Below are 16157 nucleotides of genomic sequence, written 5' to 3'. Positions count from 1 at the left end.
ATTGTTTCGTTTGCTTATAATGACGTATTAGCATTGGATAATTGGACAATGGTATCAATTTATTATTTTAAAGAATCGTTGTTTGAGATTATTGACGTGAATATATTATGGAAATTTTGTAAGTGTTGTAAATTTAGCTACCAATGTTATTATGACTGTATAATAAGTGAATAGAAACATACTATGTATACTATGTATCATCATCACTACATAGTATAAAACAAAGTCGCTTTCCCTGTCCCTATGTCCCTTTGTACGCTTAAATCTTTGAAACTACGCAACGGATTTTGATGCGGTTTTTTTAGGGTTCCGTAGCCAAAATGGCAAAAACGGAACCCTTATAGTTTCGTCATGTCCGTCTGTCCGTCTGTCCGTCTGTCCGTCTGTCACAGCCGATTTACTCGGAAACTATAAGTACTACAGTGATGAAATTTGATGGGAATATGTGTTGTATGAACCGCTACAAAAATATGACACTAAATAGTAAAAAAAAGAATTGGGGGTGGGGCCCCCCATACATGTAACTGAGGGATGAAATTTTTTTTTTCGATGTACATACCCGTGTGGGGTATCAATGGAAAGGTCTTTTAAAATGATATAAAGTTTTCTAAAAAACATTTTTCTTAAAGTGAACGGTTTTTGAGATATCAGCTCTCAAAGTCGTAAAAAGTATGTCCCCCCCCCTCTATTTTTATAACTACGGGGTATAAAATTCTAAAAAAAATAGAGGTGATGCATGCTAATTAACTCTTTCAACGATTTTTGGTTTGATCAAAGTATCTCTTATAGTTTTTGAGATAGGTTGATTTAACTGTAATTTATTATATTTGCTGCTACGGAACCCTTTGTGCGCGAGCCCGACTCGCACTTGGCCGGTTTTTTATTTAATAGATAGAGTGGTTCAAGAGGAAGGTATGTATAATAACATCCATTAAATAGTGGAGAAGTACTGTTATTTTTGAGGTTTCTAATGTGATGTCTTAAAAAATTACATTTTTTCCGCTTACATTGCAAACGCAGGCTGAACCCTACGAGTTTTATCAAAATTATGTACTAAGTATTATACACATTGAAAAGGTCTATGATCCATTGAAATGTTACATTTTCTAGGCCTGACCTTGAGTTTTTTAGAGGACGCAATTTTATTTTTTTGATGTGTAGGGGGGGTCAATGTGAAGCTATCACCAAGTTTGTGGGGTCGCCACCCTTGTCCCACGGCCGCCATCTTGAAAATAGCGGTTGAAATGGTTTTTACGATATATCTCTTAAACTATTTATCTGATAATAAAACAATGTTAACATTATTCGTTGCAAATTAAATTCTCTACAACTTAGGTTCAGTAACTTTTTGTCGTAGAACTATAAACAAAAAAGTTATAAGTGAAAATGTTCAGAAATTAGAGATGTTTATATTTTTCAATAAAACTTTTTTTTATAAGTTTACGAAGAAATTATATCAGACCATTTTTGTAGATTGTTTTTGACCCCAAATGTAACTTTTCAATTTCACTACAGAAAAGTCCGCGATGGTATATGTCTATCTCTTATGGATAACCCACAATAACTTTTTTTGTCATTTACTTTTTACGATAAATAATGGCTAATTTTCTATGCGATTTTAACCGATACAGCATTAATCCTTTACCAATTAAATACCTCGAATACATTGTTCATTTAATATAGATCTATATGGCCCTTTACACCGTATGATTTAAGTGAATATTTTCGAAGATATTACAGATTTAAAAATTGCGGGACGTAGCGTTTGGGGCGGTACCGGCCGGCCGCCCGGCTATCTATTTTATACCCGTGCGAAGCCGGAGCGGGCCGCTATGTTTTTATATACAACGACGTTCACAGTTTTTCTGTAGTGTATTTAGTATCAGCATTGCACCCGTGCGAAGCCGGGGCGGGTCGCTAGTTATAAATATTTTTCTATTCACTTATTATACACTTATTATACAACTTTATAAATATAAAGGTTACAAAACTTAATAATACTACACAAAATACAGTAGATGATAACGTTGTGAGAAACTGGCTATTTGCTATGTGTTATCAAAAATAACAATAAATAAATAAAACATTTGTTGATATTATATCCGGATTCCAACTGTCCACAGTTCTTTTGTTGTTTTATTGTATCTTCACTTAGGAAACAGATCGAGTTTCATGACTGTCGTCAACTTTATTGGATCAGAAAGATACTTATTTGATAAAATATAATTTTCTACCGGAAAGAAGATGAGTTGACATTACATGAGATATTAAGCTTGTATTTTTCCTGCGGTTTCACTCGCATTTTTTTTTTTTGAAGATAAAACACACATACAACAGAACTCATTTTTTATATTTTATGATCGCAGCATGATGTTATATACAGCTTACAGCTGCTTTCCTCCATATATCGACTATCCAACAAAGATTTTTACATTTGAATTAGTAGTTCCTGAGATTAGCCAAACAAACAAACTCTTTTATAATACTTGTAAAGATAATGTAGTGGTAAATATGTAAGTTATAACAGTAATGTTTTCAGAGACTTTATGTGTTAGTGGGTTGAGTGCGTAAAGTACGTGGGCCGTGGGGTTCGAATCCGGGTCAAGCACGTTCCGCACTAAATAGATGTTTAAACTTTGAACATTAAAAGCCCTCTGCTATTCATATAAAATGTTTTATAATAATTCATTAATAATTTAATAAGTTCTTATATACTTAATATTAAAGTTTGCAATATTAATTAGGTATGCTACTACAATATACTTGACTCATGAAAAAAAAAAGTGTGTGCGTGTAACCTTTACGCGCGATTGAAGTAAAACTTCTTCGGCGTTGACGACATATATCACTGAAATGATTAAATATTAACTTAAATAAATAAATATTATATTATAATTTAATTATATTTATTATTCATGTGCTTTACAAAGATTATTTAAATGTTATATTAATATTATTCATTCGAAACAGGTAAGTAATTGAATGTCATCATAATTTCTTACGTACGAAATTATAGGTTTGTGGTAACTATAATGTGAAACATAAATTTTACTCTCTAAATTTGCTACTTTTCTTGAAAATACAGCATCTATCGTTGTACCGAAACGCGTTGTTGAATGAAGTCGAGAAGTATTCATAGATAAATCAAATTTTTCTTCTAAAAAATCAATTAACGGCTGAGATTCCTGAGAGCGAAAATTAACATTAAAATCTCCAGTTAGAATCATCGGTAATTCATGATAATTACTATTTAAAAGTCGAGAACCTTCAATTGTGAAGTGAAGTAATTGCTGATGAATAAATTTTATGATATTTGTCAGGCTAGTATTTGTAGAAATATAAATAACAACGATAATCACAGGTTGGTCATTCGTATTAACACATCGAACCAAGGCGATGTCACCAATTTGTGAAACCTCATCGGAAATTTGTGATAATATAGTTGGTGAAATATTTTGAATTGGTGTTACATTGTTCAGTGTATCTGTAGATGAATGATATACAGCTACTCCACCAGCAGTTGAGTTGGGTCGTTTGTATTGGGTAACGCAATAAAAATTTTCAATAAGAATTTGTTCGTCATTTTTCATCCAAGTTTCGGAAAATAACAGCAATGTGGACCTTTTTAATACTTTATCATTCAGATCAGAAACATGAGCACGTAAACTTTGGCAGTTGAAGGAAAATAGTGTAATGTTACTCTCATTTACAAGGTTATATAATTCTTCCTGTTGTGTTATTAGGCGAGAATTTGAAAGTCTTTCAAATTCACACTGTAAATCAACTATTCCCCCTGGACGCTTTCTTCCATGATAAAATTTGTTGTCATCGGTGTTTGAGACAATGAACAATCCATTTATATCAGTTAATCGTGATAATGCTACATATAACAGCTGCTGACTGTGACTTTTATTGTATTCATAAACGATTTGATCAAAAGTACCACCTTGAGACTTATGTATTGTAAGCGCACAAGCAGATACTAATGGAAAGTGATTTCTCTTTGCAAATATTGTCTTATCTCTATTCATTGGTACAGATGACGATCTTCGTAAAATTGGGACTGCTGTTCTACTAATGTTTAGAGTTTGAATATGATGGGCAGCTTTTTTCCTAATTTTCTCTCCTATTTTACCAGGAAACTCAAGCCATAAGCGTATGATGTTATCACTGTCATCACGTTCAATATACACTAACTTTCCAACACAACCGTTGGCTAAGCCATCAGATACATCAATATTGGTTGTAATAATGTAAAATTTGTTAAGAACTAATATGATTTCATAAGGCGATCCTCCTGTATCAATAACTGACATTTTATGAAATTGTTGGCGTACATATGCTTCTTGTTCAACTGAATGACAACCTATATACATATCTGTTGCTATGGATACTACTTTGTCTTCAACAATATTTAAAATAGATTGATTATAATCCGCAACATGTTTATTTTTATTTTTAATTTACTTATTTTAAAAGTAATAAATAAACAAGTATATTTAGAGATTTTCAAAAAATTTTGCAATTTAAAATAATGTTTTTAAAACTGTTGAATTTTTCATTCACTTTGCTATTCACAATTGATCCGTTTGAAAATTTGAAAATAAATAATCCTAATTGATTATGATATTTGCCACTAGCTGGCGTATAAGTCAAGAAGCGTGTAGTATATGACATATACTTACAACCAATCAGAATTATTATTTTTAAATGGCGGAAACTACACAGACAATAGTAAGCGTTACTTCCGTCAGAAAAAAAATCTGAGTTACTCCCTAGTCGCGCCTAAAGAAGTTTTACTTCAAAAATAATATTTATTTAGACTCAAACATTTATTTTTTCAATTAGTCTTCTTTTAGACGCACTTTTGAATCGTCATAACATAGTTTTACCTTTTACGACCGGTCCGGAAAGCATTTTCTACAGAGAATATTTATGCATCTATTTTTTAAAACGATATAAAAATTGTCATAGCATAATTCCACTAGTCCTATAATAACCCCATTCAAAAATTATCTTTAATCAAAGTAAATATTTATTGACTGCCTCCTTGGTACAGTGGTTGACGCGTGAGCCTAACACCGAGGGGTCCTGGGTTCGATTCCCGGTGGAGGCGAAGAAAAAAAAATGTCTCGGTCTGGTAGAACACAGAAGGCTGATCACCTACTTGTGATTTCACTTTAAGTAAATACTAGCTTACCGCCCGCGGCTTCGCCCGCTTTGTCTAAAACCTAATAAATTATATACTAAAACCTTCCTCTTGAATCACTCTATCTATTAAAAAAATCCGCATCAAAATCCGTTGCGTAGTTTTAAAGATTTAAGCATACAAAGGGACATAGGGACAGAGAAAGCGACTTTGTTTTATACTATGTAGTGATTAGTAGGAATATTTTAAAGTATAAATTTATAAAGAATAGAAAAAATTCGATCACGAGGCGGGACTCGAACCCGCATCCTTCGCGCCATTCCGGGGCGGATGCCTGACCAACTCAGTATATTTTAAAGTAGATAATATGTAAATCCTACATCTTGCAATCACATAAACATAAGCAAATGCGAGATTGCTTTCACAGTAAATTCCCTTATCAAGGTACGTAATATAGTATTCATCCATTTGTGCATAAATTAATTAAACAAACATACTAATCCTCAATCAAGATAAGATTCAAAATGCATGTAATATTCAGTGTGTTTATACCTACATATTATACATTATAATATTAGCAAGGCTTAGATGTTAATTGAATTAAATGATGTATGTATTCATTTAGAGGTCATTATAGTCAACTAGCTGACGAGACAGTTTTTCGAAGTATCCTATCCTACTAATATTATAAATGCGAAAGTTTGTGAGGATAGATGTATGTGTATTTGTAGGTATGTATGTTTGTAACTCTTTCACGCAAATACTACTGAACCGATTACAATGAAATTTAGCACACATATATAGGGTAGGTAACACAAAGGATAGGTTTTATACCGGAAAACCCACGGGAACGGGAACTATGCGGGTTTTTCTTTGAAAACGCGGGCGAAAAGCTAGTTTACATGTATATATAAAAATACCGAAAATACTTACACAAAAAAATTCATAAGAGCCTATGTAACGGGGTGATTTTTAAAACATAGTAACAATAGAATTATATCTATGTACATATAGATTGTATATTCACTGGTGTATTTTAAAATGCCTGGGTCTGCTAAGAATGTAAACATAGTTATATTGCCAGAAAAATCGATCTATGACAGATACTAAACGAATTCAAGATAGAGTTAACAAGTAAATAATATTTTTTTTTCTTTGCATGCATGCAAACAATTTGTTTTTAATAATTATTTTTTGTGTCTGTTTTTAAAATAATTTATAATACACTTCAAGGTAAAATGTACTAAGATAACTTCTAAATTTCAACCCATTAACTCATTAGAAGTACTTTTCAAGCCATCTTGTTCAATTTACCGGATCAAAGTGGATAAACGAAGACGTTTCAAATATTCTACGAAATAAGTTATACAAGTCTTTTATTTTTAATTTTATTCGATTTGGTTTTAATGCTTCAGTTGATCCGTGTTACTTTTTGACGTGTCAACGTCTTATAATTCGATATAGCCGGCTGCACGCACGAAAAAAACATGACTCATGCGGCGTTACCTTGCTCTGAGGCGTTCCATAGGCTTGAAGTGCAAGCGAGAGCGCGGAACAAGCGACAAAGAAGCACAATCGGACGTTGTCACGTTCAACCATCGTCAGTAAACCAACTTTACCAACCAATTTTTTAAGCAGTTATGTTGCAGATAATTATTGTAGAGATCTGAGTCTATTTTATACCTTTAGCTAATATGTTTTAAATACGTCATTCTTCAAGCCGATTTCCTCAGAGCGGCCGTAAACGAAACTCGCATCTCGAAGCTTGAAGCGGCTTGAAGTGGTCGCGACGGCTCGAGCACTCCGTGTACGGCAATGAATAGTTAGAATAGGTATAGTTAAATAGATAATAATAATAATACAATGTCTAGGTATCGTCGGTCTCAACTGCTTGAAGCGGTCCATGTACGGCCGCCCTTAGTTGTAATACCTACATGTAGGTATTACTACACAGGTCTTTTTTGTATAAATAAACTTAATATCGCGATACATACCTACCTATATCGTGATTTTCGTATCATAATATAGCATCAAATTCTTGGTCTAATCGTGGTAGAGGTATGCAGGAGACAGTCAAAAGCAAGGGCATTGAAATCATACTATGCAATGTACAAAAATATTTAGTAAAGTTAAAAATACAAATAAAATAAAACTTATAATTATTCGGTAGATGATTTATGAACTTATGATAGAATGAACCCCATAGAACTGCCTGCAAAATATACCCATGAATGAAGCAAAATATAAGCTGCACTGTACTTTCCGTTCTCTGTGCGAATTTAATAATATTCGCTTGTTTATTATATTATACCTCGACATTTATGTAAGCGTTAAACTGCCTGTTTAATAAGGCAAACCGTTGATTAAACTTCGTCGTAAGGGTCGTCGTTCATATGAACGGAATTTAATTTCAACCTCTCGAATTGGATTTGGTAACGTGATTTCTTGTAAATTGCATGGAATATATTTTGTAGAAGTGATATTTTCTGGGTTTCGTAAAGACAACTGCTTTATTTTGATTATAAGAATGGAATATATATCGATAGAAAAGCAAAAATTTCGATTCGATTTGTATAACATTCGTTTCAAAAATGTATGTTATTTTTATTTTAGGCTTACATACTATTTTAATTGCATATTCAGTTAATTGTGCATAATAATAATCCCTAAGTTTAACAAACACTCCTAAATATGTTTATATATGTAATGTGAACATGGCTTAAATAGTGATTTCGACCAATATAATTATTATTGGAGGGATTTTCTCAACCGAAGCTTTTTTCTAAAAACTGCTTTAAAAATATAAAAATAGTGATACAATAATAATAATTTAAACCTGCATTTCTCAAAAAAATCAGTACTTCTCAATACATATTACTTTTGATTAAGCTCATATTATTCACTCACAGTTTCACCTTGACGCAGTGTGCGCTGATCATAGAACATAAGCGTAAACCCGGATAGCATTAAACACACTTTGGCGCCATTACCCGGTTACCGTTATCCGGGATTACCCGGATCAACTTGTGAGCCATGCTTATTGGTGTTACATATTAAAAATAGTGGTCAAATGGTCTTAATCCTAAGTCTATTTCTGATTTCGAATTGTTAGATAAAGGATTAGATTGTCGCATAAAACTTTTCAGGGGTGTATTTAAACAAATTAATTTAAAATAGACTGAGCCATATTGCCTTGTTAATTAAGACGCGACTAAAGTGAAGGGAGAAGCAAATACTCTCAAATACTTATTAATTTTCAAAATGTTTATATTATTTGTCTAGAGTGAAAATGCATCCCTATTAACATCATCTGAGATGGCAGTTCACTTTCTGTCTATTTTAAGGAAAAAAAATTTAAATCCACATTATAATAAGTGTATTATAATGCAGCTAGTGAGCTGCGCCCCGCGGTTTCATCCTCGTGGCTCCGCTCCTATTTGCGTGATGATAATATATAATATAGCCTTTCTCGATACATGGGCTATCTAACACTGAAAGAATTTTTCAAATTGGACCAGTAGTTCCTGATATTAGCGCGTTCAAACAAACAAACAAAAAAAACTTTTCATCTTTATAATATTAAGTATAGATAGACATTAGATCTTTTTTTAAAGTAGATCTAAACGGTGTTGTGAAATATACAGGGGTAAAACTTCGAAAAGCAATCTTTGTAGTAAGATGTCTTGTTATGGATATCCACCACGACATCTACACCCATAAACTGGTCATATTTGTTACATGTAAGCATCACGTATGACATCCTAACATGATCGTACACAGAACAAGATCCAAATAGTTGAGCGTTAAGTTAACAAATGGGATTGGCCGTGTTTGCTCTGCATTTTGGATGCGAATGAATTCATGAGAGAATTGTTCGGATGTTTTATGATGCGTTTTTGAAGTGAAAACTTCTTTAGCGGCGTTGAGCACTTTTTCTGTAATGGGTATAAAATCTTAAACTCGCGTCAGGACACGTGACCTGATCGAAAAAGCGTAAGACGGATGGAGAGTAGACAGCTATCCCCTCTCTACTACGCGCGTTTTCACTTCTGCCGGCACTCCCGGAATGCAACCCGTCTTTTTTTTATTATTCTTCACGTAGTATGGAAGTGAGGTGAAAAGATTTTACAAAATTTGGTTTATTCTTAGCTAATATGAATAGTAGTAATTTGCAGTGCGTTCATTGTAGGTATTATGGCAGTATGGTAGGGGCTGGTAAAATTATAAAATCATTGCTAATATTCGATTTATTGCTGGATGATCTATTTAACGAAAATTGTCACTTAAATATAAAAATATAATCCATCTCGAAAGGTGAAAGAAGACATCCTGGGGAAACTGACATGTCGAAGACGACATGTGACAGCCCGCCCTTGGCCAGAGTTGTGAATTATGACCTGAACCCGCATAGGAGGCCCGTGTCCTAGCAGTGGGAACATCTTATATTGGCTGATGATGATGATGAAGAAATTATGGGGAAGTATTTGCTTTTTTTAACTGAAGCATATTTTGGGTACCTATATTTATACAATCGCTGCAGTGTCACTAACATGAGCAACATCTAAACCACCAGCTCTTTGGCTATATCCTCAAGATTCCAAGAAAGTTGAACCAACCCGCTCCCGCCTGCAGCTTGTAAATTTAAAACAGACTCCGCTTTTCACGCACATTCAACAATTCAAGTGATTTATCCGAGCTGTAAACTAAACCGGAGCGTCGCTACGCCACCACACCGTTATTCCAAATGTGCTGGCTAAAGCATCGTTGACGTTGGCAAAGTATGCCCAATAAATGGGGACATTAACATATTGGAACGATAATTTTTCTTTTGTTGGCAAGTCCCGGGTTGCTACTGTAAATGTATGCATGTAAATAGTGGGAAGTTTATGGAAGTTTTTAAAGTTTTAGATTAGATGTGAGGCAGATGTGAGAGTGTATTAAAGTTTTGTAGGTGGTTGAGTGTTTTGGCGTTGATGAGTGCATATTTAATAGCTACTAACTAATTGATTGAGCAACTAAACAAACTTGACACTAAATTCCTAACTATTATGACAAAAAACACGAGACTGTTGTGTATGAATTTAATTTTTTGTTTTTATACACATCGTGTGATGTCAGTCAAGTGATAGTCGCGTTCTCTTTGACGTTTTATAAAATAAAACAAAGCTCTTTTATCTAAAAACAAAACGTGCTAAACCACTTTTTCATTGTAAATGTACATATAAATCAGGACGCCACTTTACCGGCTGTACTGGCAGATTGAAATACGAGATGCCCCTATTGAATTTTTACCTTTGCAATGTCGGCTGTTGAAATTGGTACAAGAGATATGGAAAGGAATCTATAATGTACGAATTCGTACGTGCCGTTGGTTGTATTGGAAATGGCGATTTTTGCTCGCGAGGAATAGAAAAATTAATCATTCTTGATAAAACGTGTTGGGTTATGAATAGTGTGTCTGGGTTAGTGGTCCTTAAAATTTTGTTTTTGCAACGCTCTAAAGCTTGTATATGCATCTTGGGTATTATCTATCTCTCTTTATTAAAATGTAACAATCAGACTTTCGCAATTATAATATGAATACGATGGTAACAATATCCAAGAAATTGACAGTAGGCATGAGCAGCATGGCAATGAGTATTCTCACAAGAAATTGACAACATGCATAATCAGTATCCTCAACAGAAATAAGCAATAGTTAATAATTTCATACAACATACTAAAGTACAATGTAACATAAATAAATGCAAATATATGTCGATTCATATCGCAAATTTAGATCAACCTAAAAAACCAACAGGTCAGCTAAATCCCAGATAAAAAAGTAATTTCCAAGTATTGCAACCACGGATCGGAGGAGCCTAAAATATTCTGAAACTCGTTGACCCGAAAATGGAGTAACATGAATGTAAATAGTAAAAAGGAAATAAAACTGACGGCCGGCCTGAATCCAGAACGTTTTAATGTTACAGAACAATAACCAAAAGTACTAGGTATTCATGACATGACGAGGTCAGCTTGCGAAGCTGGAAAAACTGTTATAATTTCAGCTTGAGCGGAATAATTAATTAGAGTACAAATACTAAGGACTGATCCTTCGATAAGAAAGTAACCTTAGTCCAACGCGATATGAACGTTGTTAATACGTAGGAAGGTTCTCGAAAATAAAATAATGTGCGCACATATTTTTTTCCTTCTCGATCTTATACAATAGATTCTATTAATAGCGATCTCTCTGGTCAAATTATGAGAGCGGTGGTATAGGAAGTACACAGGTGTTTGCGAGCATACTTATGCATTATAATAATAATATATTGCATAGACATAGACATCATATCAGATCATCTAGATTATCTGCTCAGTTGACTAGTCTTTATCGATCAAAGAGGCTTATCAGGATCAAAGCTGTCTTGGCTTTATCGCGGGAAAGTTAGTACGGTTTAATTATTAATAAAACACTTTAAACCCAAATAAAAACGATCCATCCACTTCAATTAAATTTATGCGAACCGTCTCAGGTCGATAAATAATTTACAAACTTTGACTTTAGTGTTGATAATAAAACCCTCACTTTAACGAGTGAAATAAAAAGCATTATAAAGCTCACTTAAGCAGTTCCAACAAAAATCGTCTAGTCCATCCCAGCATAACTAACATCGAATGAAGTCCGTCCAGTCTTCGTTGACCCGTCATACCGTCCGTTAATTTGGAGGGGCCTTAGAAATTACAAAGCGAGCGTCTGTCGTAGGGATCAACGTATGATGGTCGTTAGACCTTTGGGGCAGTGATATAAAACTAAGATTTTTCAGTGTTCAAAGTGAATGTAGGCCTTAGGGATTGAGTTGTGAGCTAAAACTACATAGGCCAGTGGAAATTAACATTAAATTCGCAAAGCACGATGTAGATTTGAATTTTTGGTATGTTGTTTGGATCAGTTAGGGTGATGTAAATCCCAATTTGCAACTTCGAAAAAGTTGTGCTCGCTGCGCACCACGTGATAAACTGCGAAAATTTTGGACTTTTTTCACTTTTTGCTCTAAAAGTCATAAACTATGCGTTTCCGACAAGTATGATTCAGTACATAAATTAAGGTTATTAAATTTGCCACAATTTAAGCCTAACCGCAGCTCTCTAAACCTTATAACGACTTAACTGTGGCCATTCGAAGATGGTTCATTTTTCCGGAAATATTGAAATTTTTAGTTTTGCTCCCGTTTGAAGCAAAATATTGGCAAAAACCGCTCGTTCTATGAGAAGTTCGTATAATAAAGTTGTAGTGCATTTAATTTTCTTTCATAAGAGCATAGAACAAAGTCTGTGAGACAAATATTTCACACACAATATCTGAAAAACAAAAAGAAGGTAGAAATAGATTTTTAAAGAATTGAAACTGAGAGCATATAAAATCATAAAAAGAATAATACTTTTTCATTTGCAGGATAGGTAATTAACAAAATTACAAAATTTGGGAAAGTAGGAAAAAAGATTATACGCAAATAATAAACTGCGAAAATTTTGGACTTTTTTCACTTTTTGCTCTAAAAGTCATAAACTATGCGTTTCCGACAAGTATCATTCAGTACATAAATTAAGGTTATTAAATTTGCAACAATTTAAGCCTAATTAAAGCTCTCTAAATCTTATAGCGACTAAACTGTGGCCATTCGAAGATGGTTCATTTTTCCCGAAATATTGAAATTTTTAGTTTTGCTCCCGTTTGAAGCAAAATATTGGCAAAAACCGCTCGTTCTATGAGAAGGTCGTATAATAAAGTTGTAGTGCATTTAATTTTCTTTCATTAGAGCATAGAACAAAGTCTGTGAGACAAATAGTTCACTCACAATATCTGAAAAACAAAAAAAAGGTAGAAATAGATTTTTAAAGAATTGAAACTGAGGGCATATAAAATCATAAAAAGGATAATACTTTTTCATTTGCAGTATAGGTAATTAACAAAATTACAAAGCTAATTAAATTTGCAACAATTTAAGCCAAACCCCAGCTCTCTAAACCTTATAACAACTAAGCTGTGGCCTTTCAAAGATAGTCAGTTTTCCCGAAAATTTCAAATTTTTAGTTTTGCTCCCGTTTGAACCAAAATATTGGCAAAAACCGCTCGTTCTATGAGAAAGTCGTATAATAAAGTTGTAGTGCATTTAATTTTCTTTCATTAGAGCATAGAACAAAGTCTGTGAGACAAATAGTTCACTCACAATATCTGAAAAACAAAAAGAAGGTAGAAATAGATTTTTAAAGAATTGAAACTGATGGCATATAAAATCATAAAAAGGATAATACTTTTTCATTTGCAGGATAGGTAATTAACAAAATTAAATTTTCTACAACTTTATTTTATGACCTTCTCATAGAACGAGCGGTTTTGCCAATATTTTGGTTCAAACGGGAGCAAAACTAAAAATTTGAAAATTTCGGGAAAAACTGACTATCTTTGAAAGGCCACAGCTTAGTTGTTATAAGGTTTAGAGAGCTGCGGTTAGGCTTAAATTGTTGCAAATTTAATTATCTTTGTAATTTTGTTAATTACCTATCCTGTAAATGAAAAAGTATTATCCTTTTTATGATTTTATATGCCCTCAGTTTCAATTCATTAAAAATCTATTTCTACCTTCTTTTTGTTTTTCAGATATTGTGAGTGAACTATTTGTCTCACAGACTTTGTTCTATGCTCTTATGAAAGAAAATTAAATGCACTACAACTTTATTATACGAACTTCTCATAGAACGAGCGGTTTTTGCCAATATTTTGCTTCAAACGGGAGCAAAACTAAAAATTTCAATATTTCCGGAAAAATGAACCATCTTCGAATGGCCACAGTTTAGTCGTTATAAGGTTTAGAGAGCTGCGGTTAGGCTTAAATTGTTGCAAATTTAATAACCTTAATTTATGTACTGAATCATACTTGTCGGAAACGCATAGTTTATGACTTTTAGAGCAAAAAGTGAAAAAAGTCCAAAATTTTCGCAGTTTATCACGTGGTGCGCAGCGAGCACAACTTTTTCGAAGTTGCAAATTGGGATTTACATCACCCTAACTGATCCAAACAACATACCAAAAATTCAAATCTACATCGTGCTTTGCGAATTTAGGGTTTTTTAGTGTCGATTTCTACTGGCCTATACAGTGCTGTGATTTTATTCATGGAGTGCTTGCTTTGTTTCGTCATTGCGGTTTCATTGTGGAAGTACGGAGATGAAGCATTTTAGTAGTCACTAACTTTTGGGAATAAAATTGTGAATAAAGCCTAGATTTGTAAACGTGCTTAACGAGTACTACTGTAAATCTATTTTTAAATTCCGGTCATTCCTCCACGTAATAGAATCAAATTGATCGTACTTTTGAAGTGAAACTTCTTTATCGGGGTTGGAATAAAATTTAGTGTAACATTTTTTCGTTACGCGTGACATTTTTCCGTTACGCGCCATCGTTTCCTTATCCCTACCATGCGTATTTCTGTAAAGTTGCATATAGAAAATATTTTTTTGAAAAATAAGGTCATAAAGAAGTTTCACTTCTTACGTGTGTACACGCACACATTTTTTTTTATTTATTCGTGAACGTTTGTATATTATGTGTATTAAATGCAATTATTTTTTAAGTTAAATTACCTAATGTAATAGCATAGACTAATCACAATAAATACAATATTTATTCATACCTTCTACAACTACATACACAATACACATGTACAATTAAAAACCGTGATAAAAATAAATAATAAATATTAAAAAATGTTCAGTTTCTCTATTTAATTAAAACTTCTAAATACACTACATACTCTCGTCCGGTTTCATTTTACATCTTGTTAATTTATCTAAAACTATGGTTAGCTCAACAATTAGTAGAAGATACGAAACTAACAATGTAGCAAGTTAACCCAAGACTTGAAACTTGTAAATTTACGATAGAGACAGCAAATTAAACATTTATATGAAGTACCGATAGAATGATATTATTTCGCATGTACTTTCGATGTTTGTTAAAAAAAATCTATTTAAGCTAAGCTAATATTAGCTAAGTTTAATATTTATTAGTAACTAGCGGTGCGCCCCGGCTTCGCCCGTGGTACACCCACGGCTACCTATCTCGCAGAACTCAATATCCCTTCCCTCCTCACCTTCACCCCGTCCCGCACTACGCCTGCTCATTGTATTAAACAGTATTTTTTGAAAATGCAATATAGCCTTTGTTGCTCAGTGAAGATGCCGCTTTCTAATGGTGAAAGAATTTTTGAAATCGGTCCAGTAGTTTATGCGTGAAAACCATACATACATAATTACAAACCTTTCCTCTTTATAATATTAGTATAAATATAGATAGTATAGACAAAGAGATTTCAATGCAAAGTGACGGACTATCACTATTATTATCAAAACAAAATGGTTTTACATACCCAGTACATATTTTTGATAATAATAAACAGTCTTAATAAGGTTGTTCTGCAATAGTTTCCTCGTTTCCATTTTCTTAAAAACATGAATTTTTTATAACGATATTTTTGGCATTAATGTTTCTTTTCTTTTAAATAATTAAATAGAGCTTTAAGTCATTTTTCCATGGCTTCTTCTTTGAGCTAACATATTTTATAAATTATTCTCTAACCAGACATTCACTTTATATTCCATTTTTGTACCAAAACAACCACATCTACGCCAACTTTCTAAATTATTAAAGTACGAAAACGTACAAATATTTCTCCTCTGACGCTACAAGACTTATACAAGCATATTTTCAATTAAGGGCATCTAATTAAATCTCGAAAGGAGTTGTTTTCCCCTTGTACAACTTTAGTACATCGTAACATATCGTGTGACCAGTATAACAAGACCTCCCGCCCCTTCTAAAATGGTACTTAACTGGCAAATAATGCGAGCAATGAGAGATCAAATGTCTGGTTATGTAGACCGTTTCGGAATACAAACGATCTCACTTAGAAGTTTGATGTGTTCAGAATAAATTTCATTAGCATTTTATGGTTTTACATTTTAA

This window comes from Colias philodice, chromosome 8 (assembly GCF_061535455.1).
Source record: "Colias philodice isolate Cphi_HAF_F1 chromosome 8, ilColPhil1 Martin Lab GWU primary, whole genome shotgun sequence".
Classification (NCBI taxonomy): Eukaryota; Metazoa; Arthropoda; class Insecta; order Lepidoptera; family Pieridae; genus Colias; species Colias philodice.
This window is presented reverse-complemented; position numbering follows the sequence as displayed.